Genomic DNA, 12,196 nt, shown 5'->3' on the forward strand with positions numbered 1-12,196 from the left:
TTCTTCTCATCAGTTACTATTCACTGTCTCACACCCCACACCTTATGAAAAACACATCCACATCCTATGAAAAAAAAATTGTAAGTGTAAAATGTGACAGTGAATAATGACTGATGAGTAGAATTTATCTATACTAGAAATTGATCAACATACAATATTTTCCGTAATCATATTTTAAATTACATTTAATATATGATTGACAAAAAGGATTTGTTTGTTTATCATTACTTAAAATATAATTATATACACAAAATTCCATCTTTTATAGGCATCATTAAGAACAGTCGCAACATTAGCATTTGTGATGGTAGCAGAAGGAATGCGCAATGGCCCGCCCATCTGGATGTTAATTATCAAGTCACATGGGGGAATTCATTTGCGATTGCCACTGTGACACCTTAAGAAAGGCAACCGGACGGTACTTTCACAACTCAAAAACTTGCTTTTTTGGGCTACAAACAATCCCAGTCTGCTTTGAGCTTCTGAGGTTTTATCTGTTGAACCTAATCATAGAAAAGCATTAAAATGCTTCTTGACCTGCTTAATAACCTTTCAGAGGAGACTTTCGTATACAACAACTAGTTATGCGTTTAGTCCCCGATCCAGAATATTAACCAACAAACCGAAAATAATTAGAAAGCATTTGCATAATTTGGAGATCGCTTCCACCAAATGCACCCACGAAAAAGACTTTCCATAATAAGTTATGCTTGTGCAAACGTGGGACAGACAGATATTGGTGATGACTACCTGGGATGAATGCATAAAGGCTGAAAGTATTTACTCAAAATTGCAATGGCTCCGAACTTATCCATGTCTGTAGTAACGTTACACATGTATATGCATATTGAATTACAAAATAACAAAAGATAGGATGGAACCATGATCATTGAAAAAACAAAGGGAGATTCAAAATCAGAAAAAGTACTGCAGCCTATTCACAAGCTGCAAATTCCCGACCAGCAAGGCAGAACCATCCAATGCCATTGGCCTTGATAGGAAGCTTTTAGAGTCTCTTAAAACTTTAAGCCAACAACTAAATTATGGAAACCTATGAGAAATGTTTGAAAGCTTTTAAACGAGAGCGTGGACCCTTTGACCTTGCTTCAAGAAGCTTTGCTTTCAATGTGTTGTCCTTCAAGCGTAGAGGCAATATTGAAGAAGACGTGGATGCATCATGATCTAGAGATGTGAGTTTTTCCATCCGTTGTCGTACTGGACTTGCCTGATTCCTCCATCCAGAGTTACTGCAGGAAGCCTCACCATAATTACTGTCAGGATTTAAGTTCCCACCATCTGACAATGTGAGTTGACTTCGTAAAAGGTTATCAACTGTGTAATTTGAATTCATCACATGGATTTCATCATGTTTATTCCTATTTCGGTAACAGCTATCTTCAGTTGGCTTCCCTTCTGTATTTTTACACTCTACTGTATCCCCTACTTGTGACTTCTTATTTCCAGTACATGGCATAGCCCGATCCATCTGTTCTTCAAACTTAACTCGCAAGCTGGGTGGAGTACGACTTTTTACTCATTCATGAGAGAAGGTTTTTTTCTTCAATTCATGTAATTTCACTGCTTCATCAATATGACCATCTATAGCTTCATCTTCATGTGATTTTAAGTCATTGTTTCTAGGTTTGTTTAGCTCAAAACAATGCGAATCGCTGTCTAAAGAATCTCCTTCATCACCCATGTCCTGACGTGCACACAGAGCCTCATTCAAAGGGACAGACTCAAGTGACTTGCGGCAATCCCTTGGAACCAGATTTTCCATACTTTTATTATTGAGGCGTTTAGATTGAAGAACGGTTTCTATTTCTGTTGTAATAAAAGTATTCTTGGAGCAAGAACACCAATAATATCAACACGTACCAAGGATGAATCAAAGAAAAATATTTGCAGTAAATGCACCAAATCTGAAAAGAATAGAGTAGAACGAAAATACTAAGAACACAAGGATTTAACGTGGTTTGATCCTTTCGGATCTACATCCATAGGGGGAACTGGCCAGAGATAATCTTATTGAAGCTTCAAATCGAAAGGCTGTACAAGTTACAAGATTCAAGTCATCAATATGACCTTAACTCTCTCAGATTACTCACTGATTTACAAGTTTCTCAAAAACCCCTTTTCTCTATCTCGAAGCCTCTCTCTCTGTAATGTATCCGCCTTTGCCTTATTCTCTCTTATCGCTACAGTATCCATCGCAAGCCTTTTATAAGGCTGGGTAATACAAGAAGCCCTAATTCATTTGATCAAAAGACGTCTGGCCATCTAATAGCCGATGGATCCCAAAAGAGTAATGAATCAGAATTACACAAAAGGACAAAGAAGAACAAAGAATACGTGGTCACTTCTTTGACCTTTAGTTACAAGGCTTAACTAATAAAGAAACAATTACAATTTTAACATTGTAAGAAGCAAATTAATGACACATTGGTCATCAATCTCCACCTTGTCATCAATTTGATTTCAAGATTTCCCATCTCTGGCCAATTCCCACCTTTAATTCCCTGGTTAACCCTCCTCCATTTTGATCAAGTCTAAACAGTGCCTGATCTTTGATCTTGGCAATGGTTTGGTCATCATATCAGCTGGGTTTTCTTCAGTTGGCACTTTCACCACTTTGACAGTACCACCTGCAACCACATCTCTTACAAAATGGAGTCTAATGTCAATGTGTTTTGATCTTTCGTGAAAAACTTGATTTTTAGTGAGATGTATAGTACTTTGATTGTCACAATAGACTGTGATATTTCCCTTGTATAAGCCCAGTTCATTTGTTATACCTTTCAGCCATAAAGCTTCCTTTATAGCCTCTGTCATGGCTATGTATTCAGCCTCAGTTGTGGACAAAGCCACAACTAATTGTAAGTTGGATTTCCAACTCACAGCACCATCAAAGGCTGTGAATACATAGCCAGTCAGAGACTTCCTGGTGTCCAAGTTTCCAGCAAAATAAGAATCTATAAATCCACAGATTTCTTGACCACTTAACACATTGCTACCAAAACTTAGCCCTAAACCTGTGGAGCCCGTCAAGTACTGAAACACCCACTTTAGGGCTTGCCAGTGGGGTTTCCCAAGATTTTCCCATGAACCTACTAACTAGACTGATAGCATAGGTGAGGTCTGGCCTTGAACAGACCATTGCATACATGATGCTACCTACCATACTTGCATATGGAATTTTTATCATGTATTCCCTTTCATCATCAGTTTTAGGAGACTGATTAACAGAAAGTTTAAAATGTTGTCCAATGGGAGTACTTACAGATTGCTAAGTCCATGCTAAATCTTTTAAGTACCCTTTATAAGTATGTTTTTTGTGATAAGTAGAGTAGTTTCTTTTTCCTATCTCTAATTATCTCCATACCTAATATTTTCTTAGCAGGTCCAAGGTCTTTCATTTCAAAAACAGATTTTAAAATTTCTTTTACAAGATTAATATGACATTTATCTTTACAAGCTATGAGCATATCATCCACATATAACAAAAGATAAATAGTAACCTCATCAGAAACTTTAAAGTAGACACAGCTATCATAATTGCATCTTTTAAACTCATTCTCAATCATATGGGTGTCAAACCTTTTATACCATTGTCTTGGAGATTGTTTTAATACATACAAAGATTTTTTCAGCAAACACACATGATTCTTATTGGATTCACTTACAAAACCTCCAGGAGGTTGCATGTAAAGTGTTTCTTCTAATTCACCATGCAAGAAAGCAGTTTTACCATCTAACTGTTCTAAAAACAAATCATGATAAGCAGTGTAAGCTAACAACAATCTAATAGAGCTGTGTTTCACTACAGGGGAGAAAATTTCATTGAAATATATACCTTCCCTTTGTGTAAAACCATTTACCACTAACCTAACTTTGTACCTAGGTTTTTCTACCCCAATTATACCCTCATTTTTCTTGAATATCCATTTAGACCCTATGATTTTAACCTTATCAGGTTTTAGCACCATTTCCCAAGTCTTGTTCTTATAAAGAGATTTCATTTCTTCTTGCTATGCACGAAGCCAATTATTAGAATCTTTACTGCCCATTGCTTCTTTGTAAGACCTTGGTTCAGGGTCTTCAATGTCTTGTGCTACAGAGAGGGCATAGGCTGCTATATCAGCCTCTTCAAATCTCAATGGAGGTCTTATAACCCTTCTTGGCCTATCTCTAACAAGGTTATAAGATTCAATGGTTTCTGTTTGGTTGCTGTCATAATCAGACTTCGAATTATCTCCAATTTGCATGTTTATATCTTGAGATAATGAGTCTGAATACTCCACCTCCATCTGGACTTTGTTTGGAACAGTGACAGATTGAGTCTCAACTGTATCTAGTTGAGATCTGGCCATTTGTGACTCATTAAAGGTCATATACCTACTTATTATACACTTTTGTTTTCCAGGTTCCTCTATCCAAAATTTATAGCCTTTTACTCCTTCAGGATACCCAACAAAAATGCATTTTACTGCCCTAGGTTCCAGTTTGCCAGTTTTACTGTGTGCATATGCAACACAACCAAATACTCTTAGATTACTGTAATCTGAGGGTTTACCAGTCCATAATTCCTGAGGAGTCTTGCAATTAACGGCAGTATATGGACTCCTATTTATCAAATACACAACAGTATTAACTGCCTCTGCCCAAAAGGTTTTTGGTAACTTAGCATTTGACAACATGCACCTAACCCTCTCAAGAATTGTTCTATTCATTCTTTCGGCTAGGCCATTCTGTTGGGGTGTTTCCCTCACTGTCCTATGCCTTGCAATACCCTCTTTTTGGCAATAGTTGTTAAACTCATTTGATAAGTACTCAAGTCCATTGTCTGTCCTAAGTTTTTTAATCTTCCTCCCTACTTGATTTTCAACCAAGACTTTCCATTTCTTAAACTTGTTAAAAGTGTCACTTTTCTGTTTGAGGATATAAACCCAAACTTTCCTAGAATAGTCATCAATAAAGGATAAGAAGTAATTCCCCCCACCATGAGAACTAACCCTTGCAGGCCCCCACAAATCAGAATGGATATAGTCCAAACTTTGTTTAGAAGTGTGTGTACTGAGTTTGAAGCTAACTCTAGTGGACTTGCCTAGTATACAATCTTCACAAAAGGGAAGGTCTCCTAGGTCTTTGTCACCAAGTAACCCCTGTTTTTGGAGTTCATTTAAACCTTTATGGCTGACATGCCCTAATCTTTTATGCCAAAGTATAATATCATTATCCAAAGATTTCTGGACAGCAGAAGCATGTCCTATAACATTCTGATCTACCAGGGTATAAAGACCATTCTTTATTTCCCCTTTCATTACTATTAAGGACCTTTTAGCAACCTTTAGTACTCCAGATTCAGATTCAAAAACACAACCAGATTTGTCAAGCATTCCAAGAGAGATTAAATTTCTCTTAAGATCAGGTATGTATTTTACATCTTTTAGAATTCTTTCCACACCATCATGTAATTTTAATCTGATTGTACCAATTCCAAGAACTTTACAAGATTTATTATTTCCAAGCATAACATGTCCACCATCAAACACAGAAAAAGTTTCAAACCAAGATTTACAAGGGCACATATGAAAAGAACATCCTGAATCTAAAATCCATTCATTACTAGATTCAGTCTCTGAGATACAAAGTACCTCAGCACTCTCATAGCCTTGAAATGCAACAGATGCATTTCCCTCATGTTTGAATTTATCCCTCTCTTTTGTTTTCTTTTCTGGACAATCTTTCTTGAAATGTCCCTCTTTGTGACATAGGAAACACTTCAGTTGTTTTCCTTTTGATTTTGATATACTCTTAATTCTCTTTCCTTTAAAACCAGGTTTTTCAGATCTTCCCCTAGCCACTAATCCCTCACCAGTCTGAGTTTTAGCTTCAAAATTATTCTGAAGTTCCCTTGCATGCAATATGAATTGCACCTCATCTAAAGACAAACTCTCTCTGCCATACATAATTGTTTCTTTTAGGTCAGCATAAGAATTGTCAAGGGAACTCAATAACAATATAGTCTGATCCTCATCATCTATTGTGATGTCTATGTTAGCAAGATCTAGGATGATCTTGTTGGACTCATCCAGATGATCTTCAATAGACAACCCCGGAGTCATTTTAAAAGTATACAACTTTGTCTTATTATGAAGGCAATTGGCCAGGGATTTGGTCATGTAGAGAGTTTCTAACTTTAATCAAATCCCTGCAACTGAGTCTTCATTGGCTACCTCCCGTAAGACCTTATCCCCTAAGGAAAGAATAATGGCACTGTGTGCCTTTTGTAATATTTCAGGTTTAACCCTATCAGTAATGGAGGAACTTTATTTTTCCTCTGAGGACCCCTTAGACAGCATCTTGTCCCCAAGAAGTGCATCTTGGAGACCATGCTGTACTAACAGAGTTCTCATTTTAATACGCCAGAGACCAAAATCATTTTTTCCTGTAAATTTATCCACCTCAAACTTAGTAGAACCCATCTCAACCTAGGCTCTAGATACCACTTGTTGTAATAAAAGTATTCTTGGAGCAAGAACACCAATAATAGCAACACGTACCAAGGATGAATCAAAGAAAAATATTTGCAGTAAATGCACCAAATCTGAAAAGAATAGAGTATAATGAAAATACCAAGAACATAAGGATTTAACGTGGTTCAATCCTTTCGGATCTACATCCATAGGGGGAACTGGCCAGAGATCATCTTATTGAAGCTTCAAATCGAAAGGCTGTACATGTTACAAGATTCAAGTCATCAATATGACCTTAACTCTTTCAAATTACTCACTGATTTACAAGTTTCTCAAAAACCCCTTTTCTCTATCTCAAAGCCTCTCTCTGTAATGTATCCGCCTTTGCCTTATTCTCTCTTATCACTATAGTATCCATCGCAAGCCTTTTATAAGGTTGCGTAATACAAGAAGCCCTAATTCATTTGATCAAAAGACATTTGGCCATCTAATAGCCGATGGATCCCAAAAGAGTAATGAATCAGAATTACACAAAAGGACAAAGAAGAATAAAGAATACGTGGTCACTTCTTTGACCTTTAGTTACAAGGCTTAACTAATAAAGAAACAATTACAATTTTAACCTTGTAAGAAGCAAATTAATGACGCATTGGACGTCAATTTCAAAGTTAAACTTATCAACTATTGAATTCTTTTCAGCAACACCATGCTGAACTTCTTGGTGCTGCATTTGCATACGTTCATCAAGCCATGATTCAGATAGATGGAGAATCAGACGATCTTGGTCAGCCCAATCCTGGTTAGATTTCTATTTTAAAGTATGCACCTCTTGTTCATAGTCTTTAATTTCCCTAGCAAATTCATCATAGAGGTGTTCCATCAACATCCTAGATTTTCTCTCTATTTCTAGCTCTTTCAGAACATTAGAAAAAGAAGATTTTACCTCAGATAGCTCCCAGGCTAACTTTCTATGTAGGCTCTCTGATCTTTTCCTTAACTTCCTCTCATCTTCTAACTCATTTCTTACGGATTGAACTGCAACATGGATCCTATCTTGTTCCTTACTTTTCCTAACTACTTTATCTTCTGTAATTTGCCTCATCAAGTCATCCATCTCATATCTACCAGTTTGTCTATCTCGCATCAACTCTTTAATTTTGATACGAGATTGATCCAACTCCATTTTCAATGCTTTTATGAATGACATATTGGACACATGCTGTTCTTCCAAACTCCAGATTCGATTTAATACTTTGAGCAGTTTTGTAGATGTTTTAAGATTGTAATGTGATTCACCAACTCTTCCCCTGAAATCCAAAGAACTGGTGGGAGTGACTGCAAGGTTGTAAGGTCCCACCTGCAAGAGAAAAGCATGTGAAACTATGCAAAAAGTGCGGTGGAGAGAGAACTGATTGTGGGAGGTTAAGATATGATGTAATACTAAAGGACAAAAGGTGATGATACTAAGACTGAAGGTTGATGAGAGAACATATGCTGCATACATTGTAAATAGTGTAAAAGTCTTTAGTGCTAACTTTATGTGGGCACATCAAACTGAAATATACAATATAATTTAGAAACACCTACATACTTTTGTGTATTAGTACAAGTCTATTCGCTTTATCCATTGCCCAGGGGCTACAGGTAGTGTCAATTGCTTCCCTAGACTATATTTTCTGCTTCCAATTATGCACAATAAGGGCGTTCATGTTCTTGATATTTTAAGGAAAATACATGGTTCCATAGTTTTTTACATGGTATTCAAAGGTACAAATTTGTGAATCTGGGCCATGCCTTATCAGTCTGTTTTGGACACATCATAGTCAATCTGCCTTATTCAACATGCTTAATAGTATTGTGCCCAACAAAACTAGCATTCAAACCATAATGAAATAAAAGAACAAAGAGCATTACGTTGAAAATTGTCAAAACGATCGTGGTTATTTACCTCCATGGAACTACCATAACTTGCGGGAGATACAGGTTGCAAGGCATGATTATTCCTTTCAATGGCTCGATGATGTTGCATGAGTGATGCAGAACATGCCTTCTCAAACTGATTGCGCTGCCTGTTTGGCATGGGTAATCAGATGTCAATCAGTTACAAAAAGATAACTTGTGCTTTTGAAGTTCATCCTCGATAGGGATGCCTGAAACATGGAAGTATAGCAACTTTCATAATATGTAGAGTTGACTGGATATACTTGAGAATTGATAGTGGTACGGATGGATTTGAAAAAAATAAACGCCACTTAACTGCTCAATTTAAAAAAACCCCATCTAATGTATACTAAATAGCATGGATAAGTTAATTAATCAAGCTGAGACAAGGTTGCACAATCAGGGCTGAAGAGCTATGTAGCACTTTTCCATTAAGTAGAAAATCAACAATAGAACAGAAGATGTAAAACGGTTATAGTTTACCAATACGAAGAACAAACATCAGACAACCTTTACCAGTGGCCTAATAGAAAAGGGATTACAATCACATAAATCCATAATTACAATTCTATCTAAACCCAGAATAACCCAAAAAGGGTAGGGGAAGAAAACTTCCCTTAGCAAAATCGTAACATTTTCCTGCCAATCTGGATGAACAAACTAATCTATCAGAGAAAGAGCAGAGCCAAGCCTTGAACAACTTAATTGACTGGTTTAATAACACGAGACATTTTAAAAGTAATGCTGCATAATACAACTCTAAGAGCCATCAAAGAACCAAAAACATGCAGAAGAAAGGCCCCAAAAATTAAAACCACAAAGAGAAAGATAAACACACAATAGAAGGCTCATTCATTTACATATGACTTGCCCCAAGTATGAAAGTAGGTGTTAGGGAAAAAATAATTAAAGGTTAATTCCAAGCAACCAGAATCATGGAACTTTGGACATATCCAGAAACTCCATACATTCAATTAATCAGGACTGAAATCACAAACCTCAAATCTAGGAACAAACCAATACCTGTTCAGGAGAACTTGGAGAATTATCAGCCAAAAAGTGGGATAGGTCCAGACCCTTGTCCCTATTGAGCTTATTATAGTGATGGTGGTGGTGGCGGTGCAATCTGAAGTCAGAACCAGCAGCACTGTTACTGACACTATGATGCATTTTAGATAGTGAAAAATAAAGGTGTCGGAACTCCCAGAAAGCCGCGGCGAGCTTTCTAGTAGAATGAGAGTTAAGAAGGTAGTCATTAATGATGGTGTCATGGGGAGGAGGAGCCCAATGTCTCCAACAGAGCACTGGAGTACATGGGCCCCCTTTTTTCCCTAGCCATATTACCCTTATCCTCAACTTTTCTCTCAAATTTTCCTCATTTTCTGCTTCCCCTTCCCCACTTTTCTCTCCCCTTTCCATTCTTTTCTATTTTTTTCCTTTTTCTAAGCTTGAAATGGTTTCTTCTCTCTCATTCTTTTTTCCTCTTTTATGAAGGGCTTTGGGAAAGATTGTTGTGATTTTTTTCGCCTTCTTGTATTTTAGTTACAGCATGTATTAACTTCTCTCTTCTTCTTCCTCTTCCTCTTCTCCTGTTCAGTCTTGATGTCCATGAACGAAAGTTACGAAATAGGATCATGAGAATTGATCTCCATGGCCAAAATGTTTTTAAAAGAAAAAAAAAAGTACGATTTATTTAGCTCCAAAAAACATAATAAACCACGTGGTAAATAGCCCTCTGATTGCCGTAATAGGGTCGCAGTCTGCCATAACTTTTCGTGTCGTGTTTCTGAAGTTAAGCTCAACAACATGAACTTTGTAGGACATTGGACGATACTCTTCCCTCGGGTTGCTGTCTTTTAGAGCACTCTCATTGGATTAGCTAAAGTTAAATAACAATTTTGATGAATGCAAGATAAATTTGATTTTTGACTATTCTATTCACATAAATCTCCACATTGGAATAGCTATTTTTTTATTATATACTAATAAAATAATATAAGATGAATTTGGTTTTAATTATTCATATTAAATCTCAACATAGATTATACATTTATTCATTATATGGTAATGAATAACTAATAATTTTAAAAATATTTAATTTTTTTAATTATTAATTTATGTAATTTTATCATATTTTACTATTCTACTTATTATATGTTAATTAATAATCGTGTTCTTATTAAATTAATATATCACTAAGTCAAATTAATATATTAATTGTGATAAAATATGTGATAGAAAAAAAGGGAGAGAGAAATAATTAATAAAATATGTATTTGATGTATGTACAGTAACATTCAAATTTGGAAAAACTTTTGAAAGTCACTGTAACTAAATTCCAAATATTTAAAATTTAACTAATCCAATGTGACCATATTTTACTCTTTAATAACTAAATACTCATTGAATTTAACTTTTAACTAATCCAATGAAAATGCTCTTACAATAGACCATCATCCGTGTACATTCATTTTAGAGAAATAAAACACACGCATCCGTACAACTACCCCTCTGTCAATAACTACCTCTTCTACGGACAAACCGACAAAGCTTAGGTGTGATACACTAAAATTTGATAAAAATTAAATAAATTATTAATAAATTTTTATTTTTTAATATAATTATTATTTAAAAATTTTAAAAAATTAAATTATTTATCATATTTTATATAAAAATTATAACGATAAAATGAGATATTTTTACTATCTAAACGGTTCTCCTTATTTATAATTTTTCATACAAAATTTATTTTAGCATTTTTCTAAATCTAAATTTAAATTTTCATAATTTGTAACATATTAATAACTAACATATGAAATAAATAAATTTATATTATTTTTTTAAAATACAATTAATATTTTTTATGCAAAAATAACGACGATTATACTATGCATAAATTAAGCGACGAAAAAACACTCAATGCATAAAGTCATGTGTTTAAAACGAAAGGCATTAATGGATGCACTAAAAAAAAAAAGTAATACTTTATTATATTGGTCGGTTTTATATCATTTTGATATAATGAATTTTCATGATTTTCTTATTATTAAATAACTTTATTGATTTTGTCTATTATTTTTTAATAGGATCCAATAAAATTTTAACAACATGTAAACCAAAATCTTATTAAATTAATTTGCGTAAACGATTCTCTTATATATATATATATCACGTATTTTTAAACTTTTGCCGATTTTATAATCAATAAAAAAATATTTATTTATAGAAAAAAGGTATAGATTCCAATAAAAAAACGTTATGGGTTCAAAAAACTGAAATTGCCTTCATTAGGAAGACGAATGATAATTAATTTAAGAGTATTAATAATATTATATACAGTCATAAAGTATACAAGCGTCGTATAGTTATTTTTTGAAAAAATTAAATTTATTATTAAAAAATTAAATTTTTTTATATAAATTTTTTATATATTCAACTTTTTTTAAAGTGATTATATAATACTTATATACTCATAATTATAAATATTATTTCCCTTAATTTAATTAATGTACGATCGTCGGGCAAGGACTAATGAGCTAGCTTCCGCTGGGATTCATAATATTCATTATTCACCCGACCCTATTTTTTGACTGTTTGATGCCGTATATGGGACAATTGCGTCCGGTCCAGCTGGAAAATCTTTTAGTTAAGAAATGCTTTAGGTATAATTTTTTTTATAAAAATAAATTTATAAATTAACATAAATAAATTTGATATATTAAATTATAAATCTATTATTATTATAAAATAGATATAATATATGAGATAAATTATGTCAA

The 12,196-nt window shown here is 34.3% G+C and overlaps 1 pseudogene; it reads right to left on the reverse strand.

The window, feature by feature from the left end:
- Positions 1-1,051: 1,051 nt before the first annotated feature.
- On the reverse strand, positions 1,052-9,836 carry LOC108997300 (annotated as a pseudogene).
- Between the last annotated feature and the right edge of the window lie 2,360 nt (positions 9,837-12,196).

Source organism: Juglans regia, chromosome 9 (assembly GCF_001411555.2).
Source record: "Juglans regia cultivar Chandler chromosome 9, Walnut 2.0, whole genome shotgun sequence".
Classification (NCBI taxonomy): Eukaryota; Viridiplantae; Streptophyta; class Magnoliopsida; order Fagales; family Juglandaceae; genus Juglans; species Juglans regia.